Below are 19,701 nucleotides of genomic sequence, written 5' to 3' on the forward strand. Positions count from 1 at the left end.
ACATATGCACTGTACATAGCGACACCGCACATGCACTGTACATAACAGTTTGCCGCCAGCACCGCCTGAGCACCGTACAGACAGTGGTGGGATCTCTCCATCGCCACTACAGCTGCAAGCAGAGGATCCCTCCGCTGCCACTGCAGCCACGAGCAGAGGATCCCACCACTGTCCGTACAGTGCTCGGACGGCGGCGGCAAACCGCTGCGTACAATGCATGCATGGTGTCACACACGTGCTGTACATAGCAACGCCACACATGCGTCGTACGTAGCGGTGCAACGCGTGTGCAACTGTTGGTTAGCCTTCGTTTGCCCCTGGCATCACAGACTCCCCGGCCCTATTCTAGTTTATTGTGCCAACAGCATTAAGATACATTTGTGTCTGTGTGACACTGATATTTCATAAAGTGCCCCAACATAGATTAAAGGCAAATATCTTCTCTAAGGAAATGTATACCTAATAAATACCGATGAACCTTTCCTCATCAAGCTGTAACCCTGCAAAGCTTTCCCTGCTCTCCTGCTCAGTCTCTTTTAGTGTAATAAGAAGTCTATTCACAGTTAAGTTTAGCAAATCCATTTAGCCAGCTAAGAACTGACCTCTGGTCATGCTGCTTTAACTGCACACAACAAAAACATCAGCTGATGATCCCCAGAACCTTCCAATACATACAGCTGGACATAGTGTGGAATAGAGCCAGCTGCCTCTCTCCCAATCTCTTAAAGCAATATGCAGCATAACCTCAAAGGTAGCTTTGTTCTCCTTTCCTATCCTTCAGAATCTGCTAACGCAACCTCACAACTCTTCATAGCTTTGTTGTAACCTACTGCATTCAGTTAACAGCACTAAGGTGTATGAAAATCCCTCATGAACGGTGAAAACATTTGGCTTCGATGGATGAATAAGGAAGGCAGTTTGTTGCAACTAAACGACGGTACGTCTCATAGTCCTGTGACTATCTTGTGCTAGATCATGGGCTAAAAGTTAGGGAAGGGAAAACAGTATAGATGGGCAGAAGACACGGTCATTCTTTTGAAGAAGTGGGAACCTGTAACTAAATGTTACAGTGCATCCCCAGCCTCCAACAGGAGTGTTCCTACGTAGGGCTCCAACCAGTCTGGAACAGGGAGCCTTGCAGTACTTTTTAGCACTTGCAGATGACCTTTTTCCTCTCCCTACCCACTTGAAATCTTCCCCTCCTGCGCAATAGGGCTGAGGATTGTGACTGAATGACAGCGCTGAACCCAAGTTCTTTGTTTCTATATGCTGGGGGTGGGGGTGGCATAGTGCTTTTAAATTAATGCCACACATCTCCCTGGTTCCAATTGCTGACCTCAGGGTACTATAAACTGTTATGACCACAATTCTTCCACATATAATATGATCTAAATTTAACACAAAATCAGAATGCCTTCAACCATACATGGCCAAAAGCTATCCTCCAGTTTTAATTTAGGAAAGCCAGGTATGTTTGCAGTTAAAAAAAATTGTGCATATTCTAGGGGCTGCTGCATACCCTGCAAATGTCCTGATTTTCCAGATGCAGAATTATGAAAGCCATCCCAGCTTCTGATTTGAGCACAGAACGTTCCTATTTCCCCTGCCAGTGCTGCTGCCATGAAGCTTGGCAGCAGGATGAGCCGGTGCTTGTCTCGAGTGGTGGTGGCTGAGTGGGAGCATCCCATAGCCTCTCCATGGCCACTGCTGCTGACCTCCTTCCTTGGGCGGCTCGTAGTGGCTGCTGGAGAGCGGGCAAGGAGGAGGCCAGGTTGCCTCCACTGGGGCCCAGCCCCGGGTGAGGCGCTGGCTCTGAGGGGCAGACAGAGGGTAGGGTAGCACTGGGTAGGAAGAAAGGAGGAACAGAGCAGAGCGCAATACTTTGTGCACCCGCATCTAATCTTCCCCTTTTCTAATATTTATTTATTGGGGTGTGTTATTTTCTTTTTGTAAATCTACCAAAGAATAAAATAAATTTGGGATTAAGGGGTTTTATCAGAATGGTGGAGGGTGTGTGTGCTGTGTTCTATTGGTGAAGTGGTGGTGGCACTTGCCATTCTTCTAATAGGAAATGCTCGGGGGGGGGGGACACACAGAAATGGGGGGTTGAGCGTGTAAGGACAAAAGAAGTAATTATAATTTAACAGTTTTCATGTTATTCTATTTTATTAAAGCAACTAGAAAAAAAATATTATGATGGGAAGATCTCACACAGGTGAAGGGAAGCAGTGGGGAGGAGGGGAGGGTTAGGTTGAATTTGGGAAATAAAATAATATATGGGACAGCAAAGGATATAATAGATTCTTATAGAATAGTAATATATTGTAACCAGAATAAAAGTTCAAAAGGGGAAGTAAATGTATTTTTAGTATTTTCATTATTGTAATAATTATTTCTTATCAGTAGAATGCAATGTTAATTTAGGCTTCTTCATTTTGCTGTCTGTATAATTTTCTTAAGCCAATAAAAAATAAAATAAAAAAAGAAATGGGGGGTTGAGGAGGATCATCTGGGGGAAGTGAGAAATGTCCCTCTTTTCACCTGAGAAATGTTGGAGAATACAGTATGCTGCTGTTCCTGCTCACCAATGCCACCTATGCCTTTATCCTTTCCCTCCACCTAACCAAATCATCCCCCTTTACACCTCATCCACCCCCTCAACATATGCCACCTTGCTGCACACACATTTGATGGAGGCAGGAGGCGCTCCCCCTCCGTTAAACAGTTTGCCTGGGCCTGCCTACTATTCCTCATGCTGCAGTTGCCGTGGCCTCCTATTGGCCATGCAAATGGCAGAATGTGATGACACCTACATTTTTATGTCTATAGCAAGACATACACACATGCATATGTAAATACAGCAAATCAAATTGGTTTAGGCTACAATCCTATACCGCTTATCTAGGAGCAAGCCCCAGTGAACTCAATGGGATTTGCTTCCGAGTTGACATGCATAGGATTATTCTTTAAATCTGCTATATTTAAACAGCAATGGAGGAGAAGGGGAAAACTTCTGATTCTTAAGAATGGGAGTCTAATTTTAGCCAGGTCCATTGTGAGGTAAGTGTGTGCATGACTCAGAAATGATTGTGTGATGTTACATAACCCACTGTATGTGTTGTATTTCTTAAGCACACACTGCTAGAAAGGAAGATGGTGTTTTTGCATCCTCTTCCTTGCCCATAAGTATGCTGGAACATTCATTTCAAGAAAGACCCTTTATGCCAGTCAAAATGTATTAAAAGAGAAAAATAATTAAAAATAGCAGTGGGTTAGTTATGTAATGTGATTAATTGCAGTAGTAGGGTGGGAAAAACCACCATAGGCCTTAAACATTCACATGCAAAGTCATGTGTAGGAGTGAGAGAAGAGGTTGAAATGCACAAATTATCTGTTTCATTACATACATTTCACGGGACATTGATTTATTCCTTGTATAATTTAATCAGCATATGGAGAAATTAGATAAGTCTATGTGATGCTAAAGCAAGCAGGAGAAACTAGTTCAAGACACAGAAGCAAATAAAATCTATGGAACTTTGAAACTCAAGGCACTTTCTAAATGTTATAAAGTCCCTTTGCAGATGTCAGTAGCAAAATAACCTTCCTGCTCATCTTGTGCATCCTGTGGTATTTGCATGCCTTACCCTGGGAAAAAAATGTGCATTTTTTTTTTGTCTACTGCGCCCACATTTCTATAGAAACGGAAGGCTTGCTGTAATAACCTCTTAGAACATTTACAATCCAAGTAACAGAAATTCCGGGATTTTTCTTTGCAATGTGTTTATCAAAGAAGAACTAAAGACACTCAGTGGAACTTTGTCTACGCAGAAATCTTATTTAATCCAATGGAAGTTTATTCCCAGGTAAATGGGTGATTGTTGTGCCAGTCTACATTGTTTCCTCTGTCATTGGCTGCCACAAAACAGTGAGTATTAATAAAAGACCAGAGCTGAAGGTGTGGAATGTCTAACAGCGCTGTGCCCAATTTTGTTATCCAGCAGTCTTGCAGAAGAATGTTACATCCTGGAAGCTTTACCAGGGCACATGGCAATGATAGCTTTTATCAATACGTCAATACTTCCGACAGTGCTTCTTGTCACTATGACATCCTTGTATGACTTGTGGTGTGAGTGCTGTGCCACAACTCATCATCATCATCATCATTATTATTATTATTATTATTATTATTATTATTATTATTATTATTATTATTTTGTTCTGTTGTTGTAACTAGCCATACCATAAACCATTACTTGCCAAGCACTAGCTGCTAGAATCAGACCATAAAAAGGTGCAGCAAAGTGTGTCAAGCTCAAGGGTAAATTTATAGAGATATCATTAAAGCTTCCCCTCAGCTACTTCTCTACAGAGCAGTTGCAGTTTCATAAATAATAGTGGTCTAATGAGACTTTGGTGAGATATTTTTCTTCCAATATTTTTCTAGTCTATGCTCAGCAAGGGTTATAGTTTAATTAAAGGATGTCAGAAGAAAAGGAAGCTGCCCCTGAGATAATCACTGCCTGTTGTTAGATAAGTACTGAGGTGAAGACAAGCAAAAAGGGCTATCATGAAAACGATAAATTATGGAGGAGAGGGGATGGCTGATGGTTCAAAAATACAACTGACTTTTTTTCCTTTTAATTTATAAAGGATGCACCAGCACTGCTCTCTGAGTTGCCCTGTGCAGATGGTCTCCAAGTGGGAACGATCAGCTCCATGATGCTCTTGGGAAGGATGTTTACCTTTCAAACAAATGCCTCTAACACTCATTTCAACACTGAAGAATCTGTTACTCTTGCACAAGCTTTTAATACTGATATCCTTTCCTTGTGGTATGACTTTTAATATTCTGATCAAGGTCTTAAAATATTGTAAATTACCAAATGAGTCCATGTACATTTAATTATGAAAGGTCAACCAGTAACTAAATTTGCATGTGACATCTATTTGCATGCTAAATTTTGAATACAAAATTTAGGGTTTCAGAATTTTAATGACCGTAAGTGTTCAAGTAAAAGGGAAGATAGAAGTGAAATAAAAATGTATGCAAGACTGATAGCATCTTTATTATTCCTCCTCTGAGTTAAGCCTGTACACAAATTACCAAATCTCTCTCTCTCTTTACTGAAGCACTGTCAAGACATTTGAGTTGTAATTAAGAAGATATAGGATAAGGTTAATTCAAAATATCATCTATATTTAGTGGACAATTTATTTTATTGGTTTCAGGGATGCCAACACACAAAAAGGACTCTAAATATGTGCAGTTTCACAGCTTTGGTGTCTGAACTACCAACTCCAAGCCTAGCCTACCCCACAGAAACGTAGTGAAGATTAAAAGGGGAGAGGAGAAAACACTGTACACAGCCTCTGGGAGGAAAAATGAGACACAAATCAACAACAACAACCAGCCATCTAACCACGTGCAGTCCCCTTCCCATTTTGCCAATCTTGATAAACAAAAAAGTAGCATTGTGTTGAAGTACAGTCTATATGAATTTTTAACTTGTTACAACTATAAAGTGTTTGATGCTTTTATGGTTGTATTTGCTGAGTCATTTTTTATTTTTGTTTTATACTTCCTGTATAACAATAACTATAAATAACAGCCCAGTGATGGCAATCAGGTCAGTGGTAGCTGTGTGTGAGACATGAAAAATGGTGGTGGTGGCAACTTTCAAAGTCACAATTTCTTTTCAGTAGGAAGGAGGCCTCATTTACTTCTGAGTAAAACAATTGCCAGCCAATTGTTTTTTATACTGTAAAGGCAGCAAACGTGGGGAATAAATGAAATAATGTGTACATGGAGGACTCTCATCTGTCCAGTGTCAAGCTAGGAGCAAAACAAACAGCTTCTCCTATTTTTTCTGCTGCTCTAGAGGCCCCCCTCCAGATGCTTTGATGCCTGCTGATGCTTTGGAAAGTTGCCTCCACATTTTGCTTCCTAACTTTCTTTGTACTGCCAATTTATTTACTTTCTTTTAAAAGGAAAGCTAAGAGCCTGGGCCCCAATCAATATGTACCCGCTGAACAAGCCTTGTGAGCAGCCCTGATTTGTTATATTATTAGCTGCCCTGTTAGATCAAGTTAAGTTTGGTCAAGTTAGAAATCTAAGCTAGTGTGCAATAAAATCTTGGCAATGTTTCTGTGGACTCTGTCATACGGGAGGGGCAGTTTGTCCTAATTTTCCTAGTGTTGTATGGATTCATGAGCAAATACATTAATAAGTGTTGGTTATAGTTAGTTACAGTGCTTTTTTGCTAAAAAATGTTTAGGAGTACTCTCATTTTCCTACTCATATTAAAATACTGCCCCTCAATGAGGCCAAACTTAGATTCACAAAATGTTTAGGGGTATGCGTACCCCTGTGTCCCCCCAGAAAAAGCACTGGTTAGTTACAAGGCTCGCTGCTATTTCAGTTTCCTCTCAGTCATTCCCACTTCTTTCCTCAGTTAATTTCCATCTTACCAAGAAAACTCGACTAGGCAGGAAGTATATTATATAAACTGAGATGTGATCAGAAACATTGACACCAGCGATCCTGCAAAATATACATTGAAATTTATTGGTAGTTTAGACTAACAGTGAATTTCTCTTAATCTTACCTCACAAAATATTAATTTCCAATAGAACATCCTGGTTCAGTAGTCTGTGACTTAAGTATAATACTTCAAATATTTTCTGGCTCCTCTTAACTGAAACACCAAATATACTTTTTCCTTAGTGCACTGAACAAATTATCTTTAGAATATACTGCTGCCAGGGCAACACTCAATGCAAATCTATTGCTACATATCTTTGGTTGCAATTGTAGTCACCAGCACAAAATGATAAAATAATGAGCACTGTATGTTTTTCCTCCCCCAATAACCTTTTCCCAAAGGGGACAGGCTCCAAGCTGAAAGACCGAGTGCTTTATCGTGAGGGAGCCAGATTACTGCTGAGAAAAACAGTGTGAGGTGACTATAAATAACACACGTTTTGCAGCCAGCCAGAGCCACATTGTGGCTATTAATCTTTCTGTCAAACGGCCATCATTTGCCACCATGAAATTCAGACTATGTCTCCAATTACCCCCCTCCCATGGAGGAGTTGTCCCCCAGAGGGTTTTACATAAATATCTACTGACAGTTGTGGGGGAGGGATCACTGCCGACAAGGAGATGTTTGCTTTTTCACATTTCTTTTTTCTGTGTCCTAATATTTTTTTAAACACACACCCCAATCAGTTAAGTAAAGGAAGCATTATTTGGCTTACTATGAGATACAGTCTGACAGTGCATCAGTTTGCAGGTATATGGGTCGAGATGCACGTGCGTTGTGTGTATGTGTCTTTGTCACATGGACATTCATCATTGCCTCAGGAACCTAAGAGTGGCCTTGCTGCATCAGACCAGATATGCCTCTAATCTACTTTCTATTTCCAGCAGTAGCCAGCCAGATGCCCTTAGCCAGGCATAGGCAAACTCGGCCCTCCAGATGTTTTGGGACTACAACTCCCATGATCCCTAGCTAACAGGACCAGTGGACAGGGATGATGGGAATTGTAGTCCCAAAACATCTGGAGTGCCGAATTTGCCTATGCCTGCCCTTAGCTATTAGCAAGGAGTTAAATTTGCCTGGTGGTGGGAAAAGGAGGACAGGGCTCTTGCATTTTCAACAGTTGCACAAAGGAGGGGTTTTCAGCAAGTGTTGCTTGTGGGAGAGGGATTAGGGAAAATCATCTTCATGCTCCGCTTTTGCCAAGAGGCCAGATTCAAAAGAGGATGTTGCTACTGTACCACAGCTGTCGGGAAGAATTTCAGCAGGTGCAATCTGCACATCTCTTGCATTCTGGAGTTGAGATGTGTATATCCAAACTTCAGGTTCCATATGTTCTTATACACCAAAAAAAGTAATCATAAAGGGTAGCCCAAAGAGGAGGTGCGGACTATGAAAACGCATTCTGTGAAGATTCAATGCATCCTTGTTTAGGCTGCTAGAACCTTCTTCTGAAACACATTACAAGTCATCTTTCATTATGACTTTTGTTTGTCTGCTTAATTGGCTCAGACTGTTGTAAACTGCATGATCTTGTTCCTACAGCTTGTAAGCCACCTTCTGTGCAGCAATACAGAAAGGCGGTATACCGTACAAATTGAAAGTGAAATGAAAGCAGCGTCGCACCTGTCATTGCTATTATTCATAATAATGATAACGATTAAAAAAAAGGTTTGCCTTGACAACCCTACTACACATTGTAACATATGCGAAGCACGGGCTGAAATTTTACGACGGGGGGGGGGGGGGAGGGACAGATCCGTCCCGACCCTTATCGTGTGGTAAACGTCTTTATATATTTTTATTGCCAACAGGAGACAAGGCGCAGATACTTAGTTAACGAAGCGGCCGGTGGGCGGGGCGTTGAGAGGAGCGAGCGAGGGAGAAGGGAGCGCGGCTTCTCATTGGCTCCGCGTCGCTCGCAGGAGTCCTCGGGCCAGCAGCCCCTCCCTTAACCGTCCCTCCCGTGCGCTCTCCTCCTCCCTGCGGCCGTTGGTGCCTCCCGCCAGCGTGTGGAGCCGCGTGAGGGGGGCGGGGCCGCGGCGCGCGAGCCCACGAGGAGGAGAACGTGCTCGGGGCGTGCCCAGGGCGCGCTTCCCCCCTCCCTCTTGGCCTAGCTGGCCTCAGCCAGCCTAGCCTAGCAACGGCCTCGAGGGCTGAGGCGGCTGCATGACCGCCTCGTGCTTCCTCCTCCTAATCCCCCGTCCAGGTCCCGCCCTCACTCGGGTGCTGTCTCTGTGTGTGTTGTATGTGGCCGTGGTCGAAGTTCTGCTGCTCACGGGGCAAGGCGGGGTCCTTGTGGGGCTGACGCGGACTCCCGAGGAGGGCGCCGGGAGGGAGAGGCTGCCTCGGCGGCTGCATTCGCCTTTCCTTTAAGGGCCAAAGCTGCACGTTAGGACGGTGCGGAAAACCCGCGTGGGGTGCCTCACTGTGTAAAGTCTGTGCGCGCGCCTGACAAATCTGCCTCATGGCCTTTCCCTCGTCAAAATGATCTCCCCACCTCCAGTCTCCGTTGTTGTGTTCCCTGGCTGAGGGGGAAAACGAAGGCACCTCGTTCTTTTTCTTCCTTTCTTCCATCCCCTCGCCGACAGAAACCGGGGCAGGAAAACGCTTCATGAAAATGATGTGCCAAATAGGGAGAGGGGGGAAAGCACTGCGTACCGGCGGCATTTTAAGCTGCTTCCAACCCCCGCCCCCGGTAGGTCCATTTTTCCTGTACTGTATTGCAAGGAAGCACTGGTCCCTGTTTGTGTTTTGCAGACGCTTCTCTGAATTCATTAGTTTTACAAACGTGGTTGTGTCAGAACGCCCTCTCGCCACGCTGGCCCTTTGCGCCGTCTCCCTTGAAGGTGGTTGCTCCACGTTTTCCCCTCCGTATTTCTTGCCCGTTCCTTACTGACCTGCCCTCCCTCCCATGCGTGTCTGGCTGCCGGGCCTGTCTGTGTCTCCCCGGGTTTGGCGCACCCTGTGGCGGTTCTTTCCAGAGCCCTTTCCCTTTTTCTTTCCCAGGGTTTCCAGCTCCCTTTTCGCCCACAGCCGAATTGGCGCTGTCTCGCATGTCATCCTTTCCAGACCGCGAAGGGAATTTTCCAAGCCTGTACTTCCTTTCCTTTTTTTTTTTAGGGGGGCAGTGCTATTTTTACCGGAAGATAGGTGCCGGAACTCACCATGAACACCTCCCTTGTTCTATAATGGCAGCATGAAAAATAACAGTATGGGGGTGGGACCCAGCTTATGCAAAGAAGTCAACTGCAACTTCTTATCTGGACAGAGATAGCCTTGCAACAGTTATCTATACCCAGATGGATTACTGTAATGCATTGTGGTGCATGGAACGCACCTTTTGAAAATGGTCTGTAAACGTCAGCTTGTGCAAAAAAACACTTAGTGATATGATCACATCATGCTGGTACTTTGCTATTAGCACTGGCTTCCAGTTTATTGTTGGGACCAATTCAAAGTCATGTTTTTTTAACCTAGTACAGGTACCAGGTTACCTGAAGGATTACATATCCTTCCACATACACCTACTTCAACCCCCAAATCTTCACAGAATGCCTCTGCCAAGCGAAGTGTGCTGGGTAGCTTGTAGAACCCAGCAGTCATGGAATGCACTTCCTGGAGAGGCTGGAACCGATGCTCTGGATTTTGTGTGTGTTTGTGTCCTTGAATATATTTTCTCAGGCCTTTTAACTTTAACATTTTTTATGGCTCCATGAGATTTTGGGATAAGAGATTTTGTTAAAAAGGTTTGTAGTCAACCAATCTTTACTCAGAGTAGACCCATTGAAATGAATGGCCATGGCTAATGGCCCATCCTTTTATTGACAGCTACCTAGAGAAAAATTTGTTATTTTCATTTTTGTATTGTATTGGATGGCAATACAAATACAGCAAATAAACAACTATTATGCAGAACAATACTCTCTAAACAGATAGGTTCCATTTGGCTATCATGGTAAGCCTTGCTCTCTATTCATTTCTTTAATCCTATTTAAAGTAATATGCGCCTGCAGCCATCACCTGTTGCTTTTGTCTGCTAGTCAAATTTTATTAGATAACTTTTAGTGGAGTAAGTCTGTTGCGAGGAGTTCTAGTGTTAAGGGTTATAGAGGGGGGAAAGCCTATCTTCCTCTATACCATGCATCATTTTATAAACCTTTATTGTGTTCCTGTGCCCCCTTCAACTTTCCTTGTAGGGAAGGTACTTCAATCCCTTCATATTTCTTAGTTGCTTCTTTTATTGCTGTACAGTGCTCTTTTTGAGATGGGTTCAAATATATAAAAGGATGTCACATAGAGGAGGGAGAAAGGTTGTTTTCTGCTGCTCCAGAGAAGCGGACACAGAGCAATGGATCCAAACTACAAGAAAGAAGATTCCACCTAAACATTAGGAAGAACTTCCTGACAGTAAGAGCTGTTTGACAGTGGAATTTGCTGCCAAGGAGTGTGGTGGAGTCTCCTTCTTTGGAGGTCTTTAAGCAGAGGCTTGACAACCATATGTCAGGAGTGCTCTGATGGTGTTTACTGCTTGGCAGGGGGTTGGACTCGATGGCCCTTGTGGTCTCTTCCAACTCTATGATTCTATGATTCATACACTATTCCAGAAGTGACTGCAACATAGAAGTATTATGATACTGGCAATTGTATTTTCAGTCTTTTGTCTCAAAATCCCTAGCATGGAATTTGCCACCTTTATTGCCACAGAACATGTGAATTGGCATTTTCATTGAGATATCATGAGAACAATATCACTTCACTGGTTAGTCATGGTCAGTTCAAAGCATATCAGTCTATATGTGAATGCAAGGCTTTGTTGTTTTTGCTGCAAAAGACTAATACTGCTATTCCTCTGGAAATTGATATGAGAATTAATAAAATGTTGCCTCAAAGTGCATCAATTTATACTTGTATCGGACAGCATTTGCCATTTTGTTGCCCATTCATCCAGTTTGGAGAGGTATTTCTGGAATTTTTTACTGTCTGAGGAATAACTGGGACAGGTGATGAGTAGGTTTGGGGGATTCTCTGGTCCTGAAGGGGTACCTGGGAATCATTTTGAACTCACAGCTGTCCATGGACGTACAGATCAATTTTGCTTCAAGGGCAACTGTAGACCCTACCTGCTTATGCCCTGTTTTGTCAGAGTGGTACATGCTCTGGTTATCTCCCGCTTGGTCTACCGCAATGTGTTCTACCTTTGAAGATGACTTGGAAACTACAACTAATGTAGAATGTGGCTACCAGACTGGGAGTAGCTGCTGGGACTATATAAAACCTATCTTAAAAGATCTACATTGGCTTCCAGAACATTTACAAGCACAGTTCAAAGTGTTGGTGCTGACCTTTAAAGCCCTAAATGGCTTTGGCTCTGTATACCTGAAGGAGTGTTTCCACCCCCATTGTTCAGCCTAGACACTGAGCTTCAGCTCTGAGGAACTTCTGATGGTTCCCTCATTGCGAGAAGTGAGTTATGGGATCCAGGCAGAGGGCCTTCTCAGTAGTAGTGCCTGCCGTGCGGAATGTTCTCCCATCAGATGTCAAAAGACATAAACAACCCTGTATAGGGAAGTTTTTAATGTTTGATGTCTTACTGTGTTTGATGTTTTAATTTGTTGGAAACTGCCCAGCGTGGTGGGGCAACCAGGTAGGATGGGTGGCATATAAATAATAAAGTATTACTATTACTTTTAAAATTGTGTGTTTAAAAGTAGGTTAATTAATAGTTAAATTTAGAACAAGAAAAAGAAGCAGGTTTTTATTATTGAATTATAGTCTTACTGGAGTTTGATATTTGTCTTTTGAGGCTTAAAAAATATGTTTATTAAGAACACATCTAGCTGTTAAACAAAGAAGAACAGCATTTAATTGACCCAAAGTCAGAGACGTTACCTCATTATCATGAAGTCAGTTATAATTGGCCTTGACTGAGAAACCAGGATGTGGCAAATAACACATTAGTTTGAGGATGGGCTTCATTTTGATAGGCACTGTTCTTTTGAGGCATGCATTCTTTTCAGGTGGCCAGACATGGTATTTTTGTCCCATGCTAATGGCCTATCCAGCTAGCTCTGCTGAGCTGACTTAGCTTGCAGGGGGTTTCTGTTGTTTGGCAAAATTTAATCAAACCTTGATTAATTCAAACTTTTACTAAATTATGGGGAATTATATGATACCCAATGAGAATTCTGTTTTGAGCATTAGACTTTTTATTAAAGACTCTATTAGAACAAAAAGAAAAAGATAGGTATTGCTTTTTGTGTGATGGGATCAGCAATCCCTTTGGCTCCTGTGAGAGCATCCAGGGGCAATAGGAAGCATCAGATCTCCCTCTCTGAAAGTGGAGTGAGTGTCACTGGTGAGATCTCAGAGACTGAGATCTGTGTCGGATTCCCTCCTTCCAGCCCTAGACCTACCACCGTTGGAATAGTAAAGCTGAAAAGGGGATATCTGGAGGTGGATTAGAGGTGTGCCAAAGGAGAACTGTGTGGAAGCCTTGGATCCAACACCTTCCAAGAACTCCAAACTCAGAGAGGGAACTGTGGCAGCCCTGGAGTTGATATAGTCCAGTCCCATTTAGTTCCCTCCCATTGAAGGGGAAAAAATAGAAAAGGATGTAGGAGTGCATAAGCAATTCTCCACCCTTATTTCCTCCATGTCAACTAGGGCCTGACACAGTGTTGGATATGACTGATGCCCTGCCATCAGCCTCCATCCCCTGCCTTAGGATTGCACACTTAGGGGATTTTAAATTCCTTGAAGACAAGCTTAAAATTTTTTTGGGATGCACTCCTAAGCAACGCTTAATTGGAACTAGCTGCATTGACTGCATTTGGGCTTACCACAGCGTAGATATGGTTCGAATCATGTCATAAGTGGGAAATAAAATGTATACCAAATGCATTTCTGGATTGCACTATACATTATTTGTGCAAAACATAGAATGGACAAGCTTAAACAATCTAACTCATAGGAATGTAAGAGAAAATGAAACTCCTCTGTTGTACATCTGATTAGATTTATGTCTATTTTGCTGAGCATATTAAGTATTTTAAAATCTGTGAGCTGACATTTAGCTGCTTAAATTATAATATATGAAGTTGCAAACAAGAAATGCCTCATGCACACAATCTGTGAATAAAAGAAGTGATGTATGGAGCTACTGGGTGGAATTCACCTGATGAGTCCCCGTCAACAGAGGTGTCAGGAGTTGGAGTCAGGAGTAGGTCAGCAATGAAAAGACACCGAGTCAGTGAAGTTAACTCTTTAGTCAAAGAAACCAAAACAGTGCAGGCCTAGTGATCAGAGCAACTCTTCCCAGAAGTTCTTGCCACAATGAATCAGTTGCAAGGACTGAAGGTTCCTGCCTTCCCCAGTTCTTTCCCCAGCAGCATAAGGCTCTGTCGCCTTGTCTCTCATTGCTTTGGCCTCTTCAATTCTCTGCATGTTCTGGGAGACCAGTGAGGAGGGGAGGTGGTCACAGCAGGATAGGGAGACTCCCTGGATTCTTTTGCAACCTGCTTCATCTCTGTCTCCTGGCCCCTCTCCTCTCCTGCCTCTGAGTCTGCCATGACTTGTCATCTGCCACAGCCTCTTCTGCACACTAAACCCTGTTGCCACTTCAACTTCCAACACCACCTCCTCCCAGTCTTCTCCCTCTGCATCCAGCCAGACCCTGCACAAGGACTTCCACTAGGGCAGCGGGGTTTTCCCCTCTCTTTACCCTGTACCCCCCCCAAATGATATGGGGGGAGGTTGGGTAGGAGAACCCTCAGAACATTGTGCCAGGGGAGGGGGATAATTCCATCAGGCAAGCTGATCTCATAGAATTGTAGAGTTGGAAGGGATCCCAGTGGCCATCTTGTTTAATGCCGTACAATGCAGGAATCTCAACTACAGCACCCATGATAGATGGCCATCCAACCTCTGCTTAAAAACCACAAACAAACCTATGTATATATGTGCATGCTGATGGAGCAATCAGAAGAGTGATGTTGAATTCCTCCCGCTATCTTTTCAGAACAAACACATTCTCAAAATAATCATTGCAAGTAGGACTAGTGAATTACTAATTTTCTAAAAACAAGTGGGCAGTGGAATTGGGCTGGCAGAACCTTTGAAATATTCTTAAGTACAATCTTCAGCTATAGACTGTGCGTGTGGACCAGGTTTAAATTATTTTGTCTGCACCTCTGGTTTTCTGTCTAGATTGGCAGTACAAAGACATCCACAAATCAATTCACCAGCTCACAAAAACATCTGCTTCCAGCTCTGGTGAACAGAACACTCAAGACCATACAGATCCCTGCTCCAGAGGATTCATTTCCACTGCATTTTTTAACAGGTAAGAAACAGCAGGAGACTTTTATGAGTATCAACAGAGAATGTTTCTTACCTTTTCCTTAAAAAGGTAAAGGTAAAGGTACCCCTGCCTGTATGGGCCAGTCTTGACAGACTCTGGGGTTGTGCGCCCATCTCACTTAAGAGGCCAGGGGCCAGCGCTGTCCGGAGACACTTCCGGGTCACGTGGCCAGCGTGACATCGCTGCTCTGGCCAGAGCCAGAGCCAGAGCCGCACACGGAAACGCCGTTTACCTTCCCGCTGGTAAGCGGTCCCTATTTATCTACTTGCACCCGGAGGTGCTTTCGAACTGCTAGGTTGGCAGGCGCTGGGACCGAGCAGCGGAAGCGCACCCCGCCGCAGGGATTCGAACCGCCGACCTTTTGATCGGCAAGCCCTAGGCGCTGAGGCTTTAACCCACAGCGCCACCTGCATCCCTTTTCCTTATCTCACATTAATGAGAGATAACCTGCCTCTCAAGCTCTCTGTACATGCCTGAGGACTTGAGGGGGCAGTGGTAGGTAGCTGACTAGTACGCTGAGCCAACATTTTGAGACCCTGGGATATACAGATACCCGAAAGTTTCCCTTCAGTGGAGGGTGGAAGAGTGATTTTAATGAGGGCAAAACAACAGTAAATAGCATCAAATAAAAAAGCAGATCACTACAATATAGAGAGAAACAAACATTTAAAAAGAGCCAGGAATTTATATATATGTATGTGTGCGTGTGTGCGTGCGCGCATCAGTCAGATAAAAAGATCACTGGAAAAGTATTCAAGCAATGATGGGATATCAATAAAAAAGGAGCTGGTCTAACATCCCTGGGTGAAGGGTTCCATGTAATGGACTCCACAGCAGATAAGGTTCACTCATAAGGACCACCCTTCCACTGTATCTCAGGAGGCAAAACGATGTGCAAAAGGCCTCACTAGATGACCTCAGATGGTAGATGAATTCATTTGGGAATGGTGTGATATGCTCCTTGGACTTGACACCCAAGTTTTAGTCTCTACAAGTAGCTATATTGTTGCACGCCACCCCAATATAAAAGCAGTGCAGTATTCCAGGTGCTTACCCTGGGTCCATGTTTCCTTTTGGAATGAGGCACAGTGAAGATTGTGGTTTTCTTAAGATATATGGTTTATTTACACACTTAGGATATATGGTTTATTTACACACATATGCAATCTGAGCCTATGATGGAGGGTTTCACAGCATCAGCACCCCAAGAGGGCCTTGCTTTCCCCATAGCTACACCCTTAGATTCAAACAGAAATCAAACATTGCTTGACTCTCTGGCTTCCCAGCTTGATGCTTTGCTTCTAGCTCACATCACACAGCTCTCTGCTCTCAACTCTGCCTTTTTTCTTGTAACCATCAGCAAGTTGAGAGAGGGGACCCCACCTATTTCCCATCTTGCACAGAGCCCCTTTCTTTGTTCCCTTAATGACCCATGACCTCACCAGGAAGCTAGCTTGGCTACTCCAAGAATTAGAAGGGGGCTCGGGCATTCAGCCTAACCCCCACGAAACTCATAACACAATTATCTGTGTTGAACAAAGGCATTATGGGAAAAGAAGCCCAAGTACTACTTTTAACATTCACAGGAGCAAACTGACTAGGTAACACATGTGCATAAGGAAGTTCATATTCCTTTTTGCTCCTCATGTAGAAGAGTTTGAATATTGGGCTTTATTGAAACATGACGAGAGAGGAATAAAGCAAAAGCAGCTTATTATACTATAAATGGGAAAAATCTATTTGTATCAATCAGTCTAGTAGTTGAATTACAGTAATCAAGCCAAGGTCCTTCAGATGTTTTGACCTATAGCTCATTGTCCCAGACTCCCATTGACTATGCTGACTGGGACCAGTGGGAGCTGTATTCAAAAATGTCTGAAGGGCACAAGGTTGGCATAGGTTGCATAATAATTTCAAAACTTTCCAGGTTGCCTGGCTGATGCTTTGAGGTTTTAGCATGATAACCATGTCAAAGACTCAAAACTATTACAAATTAGGGTCACTATTGTATATTCTGTGTACATGTTTATTATTATGAGAAAATAATAAAGTTTGGAGCAGATAACAAATATTTCTCATAAACACATTTGAGTACATCTCCTGTCCATTGAAAAGCACATAGGTAGCATTAGATTACATTTCTAAAACTCTGTTGACATTTACTTTTTCTGTTCTTTTATTTCACTTGCTGTGCACTTCGTGCTTAGTGTCTAGGGCTAGTAGCCTGGAAGGCAACAGGGGCATGTGGTCAATCCTTTGTGTGAATTGATGAGACGGTATTTGTTACCATAGATTTAACTAGTCTTATTCAGACATGACATGCAGATTTCCCTTTTGATAGAGGATAACAGTCATTTTGAGAGACACCCACCCACAAAAGCCACAGACATGATGCTTGACTCAAATCTTTACCCACTGCTTTGCAATGCAAAACTGGTGGAGTTTTTGGTACTTTCTGATTAAAGCAAAAGTATTTTACAGGGGTTTTCCAGCATCTTAGATGGTTGCTCAAAAACAAATCAGCTGAGGTTAGTGGAGGGGGACGGAGACATTTTTTTTTTTGCTTATCTTTGACGCTCATTCAAAACAAAAAAAAATCAACCCCAAAAGAAATTGAGTGTGGTAAAACATGGCAATACCACTCCAGGTGTAGGAGAACAAATCATACTGCAAGGGCTTTAGTGGAAGAAACAGCTAAGGTGGGCTTTTTTATCAGCATCCACTCTTACAAGCTCTGGCACCCATGCTAATGCTATTGCACAGTGTTTCCCAACCTGCTGTTTTTCAGATATTTTAGACTACAGCTTCCATCTGTCCCAGCCAGTTTTGGAGTTGCAGTCCAAAACATCTGGAAAGCACCAGTTTGGGGAAGGTTGTTATAGAGGCATAGAAATCACTTTGGAACTTGTAGCATTTGGACACAGCATACCAAAATATTGAAAGCCTTCTACTTGAAAACATCCAAAGCACAAAAGGCATGATATATTGGTTTTGAGGAAGCCTTTATCTCTTATAGTGCAGGTAGTCATACTCTGGGAAAGAAAAAGGACCGTTTCTAGGTGGTCACTGTTGTGTGTTGATAAAGTGAATTGATAGTATACTAGTGAGGTATTTCACAAAAGGAGAACATGAATGTGCTTATTCATATACGCAAACCAATGGTGAAAGATGGCGGATGAGAACTTTTAGAAGTAACATATACTGGAGTATTCTTTCCATCTTTCAACAAATCCTATGTATTCAGACGTAAGTCACTCTGGGTTCAGTGGGACTTACTCTGAAGTAAGAGCATAGGACTGCAACATTAGTAGCTTAAATAGAAATGAAGAAGTTTGGTTCAGTTAATATGGCACTCTGTTGTTGAATAGTTATAGAAGTTGTGCATGGCAAGATATGGCGGTTTATGCAACTATATTAGACACAGGAACCCAGTCCATATAAATTTTTGGAGCTTTAGAGAACAGTAAGGCAGGAATCTGTTTTGACCCATATCACTTTTATCCCCTTTTATCCCCTTTTATCCAGTGAGACGTGCCTAATGTTCAAGAATTTTCAGTTGAAAGTAATGAATTGATGCCACTAATTTTAAAAACCCTTTTATTGTATGATGTTCCCCCACCCCCATGCTTTAGGTGTAAAGGAATGGGAGTGGAAAGGAATTCCCCCCAGATCAGATGTGTCAGCAGTTCTTTTTCCTGTAGTGAGTACAATAGGTGTACTCTGCCTCTGCCTATGTAACTACCGGTACATATTTTCCTAAGCACATTTTACCTTTGTTGCTCATATTTTCTGCTTTGGCACAAAGTCTTCTGTTACGGGCAACATACCTAGAGAACCCTGCTGCCTCAGTAGAGGGGATCAGGTCCCTACTTTATTAAAAGCCACCCTCACCACAAAATCATCCTTGTTTCTTGGTTATTTGAAGATGATGGCCAATTTATTGTTTGCATGTGTCCAAGAGCTGTTGCAGACCAACAATGGATGGATATTTTTGTTGTTGTTGTTGTTGTTTAGTCGTTTAGTCGTGTCCAACTCTTCGTGACCCCATGGACCAGAGCACGCCAGGCACTCCTGTCTTTCACTGCCTCCCGCAGTTTAGTCAAACTCATGCTGGTAGGTTCGAGAACACTATCCAACCATCTCGTCCTCTGTCGTCCCCTTCTCCTTGTGCCCTCCATCTTTCCCAACATCAGGGTCTTTTCCAGGGAGTCTTCTCTTCTCATGAGGTGGCCAAAGTATTGGAGCCTCAGCTTCAGGATTTGTCCTTCCAGTGAGCACTCAGGGCTGATTTCCTTCAGAATGGAGAGGTTTGATCTTCTTGCAGTCCATGGGACTCTCAAGAGTCTCCTCCAGCACCATAATTCAAAAGCATCAATTCTTCAGCTCAAAAACATTGCTTTACAACTTCCTATCAAGGCAGATCACAGATTCAGCTGCAAGTATAATATGGAAGATGAAAAATGATATACTTGAGAGGCAGTGTTATATAGTGGTTAGAGCTGGACTGGGGAGACCCACATTTACGTTCCCTTCTTAGCCAGGAAGCTCACTGAGGAGGTCATTCTCTCTTAGCTCAACTTAAAGCAGGCAGGGGGAAAGAATTATTTATGCTCTCTCAAGCTTCTTGGTGGAAAAACAGGATATACAGTGGTACCTCGGGTTAAGTACTTAATTCGTTCTGTAGGTCCGTTTTTAACCTGAAACTGTTCTTAACTGGAAGCACTACTTTAGCTAATGGGGCCTCCCGCTGCTGCCACGCCGCCGGAGCATGATTTCTGTTCTCATCCTGAAGCAAAG

At 43.1% G+C, this 19,701-nt stretch overlaps 2 long non-coding RNA genes across 3 annotated transcripts in view; one reads left to right on the forward strand and one right to left on the reverse strand.

The window, feature by feature from the left end:
• Positions 1-385: 385 nt before the first annotated feature.
• The window catches only part of LOC307209137, a 46,427-nt gene continuing 27,111 nt past the window's right edge, over positions 386-19,701 (forward strand). Inside the window, exons 1-3 of the long non-coding RNA XR_013835327.1 lie at positions 386-937; positions 5,233-6,962; positions 14,751-14,886. This is a non-coding gene — a long non-coding RNA (uncharacterized lncRNA). The remainder of the gene's footprint in view (positions 938-5,232; positions 6,963-14,750; positions 14,887-19,701) is intronic.
• LOC307209213 lies at positions 3,070-8,447 on the reverse strand. 2 transcript variants are annotated; one of them, XR_013835429.1, is made up of 3 exons: positions 8,234-8,447; positions 6,609-6,698; positions 3,070-3,648 (listed from the first exon to the last, which is right to left on the reverse strand). It is a non-coding gene; the product is annotated as an uncharacterized lncRNA (long non-coding RNA). The 2 variants fall into 2 exon arrangements; XR_013835430.1 differs by having other exon boundaries at positions 8,169-8,447.

Source organism: Podarcis cretensis, assembly GCF_951804945.1.
Source record: "Podarcis cretensis genome assembly, chromosome: 2".
Taxonomy (NCBI): Eukaryota; Metazoa; Chordata; class Lepidosauria; order Squamata; family Lacertidae; genus Podarcis; species Podarcis cretensis.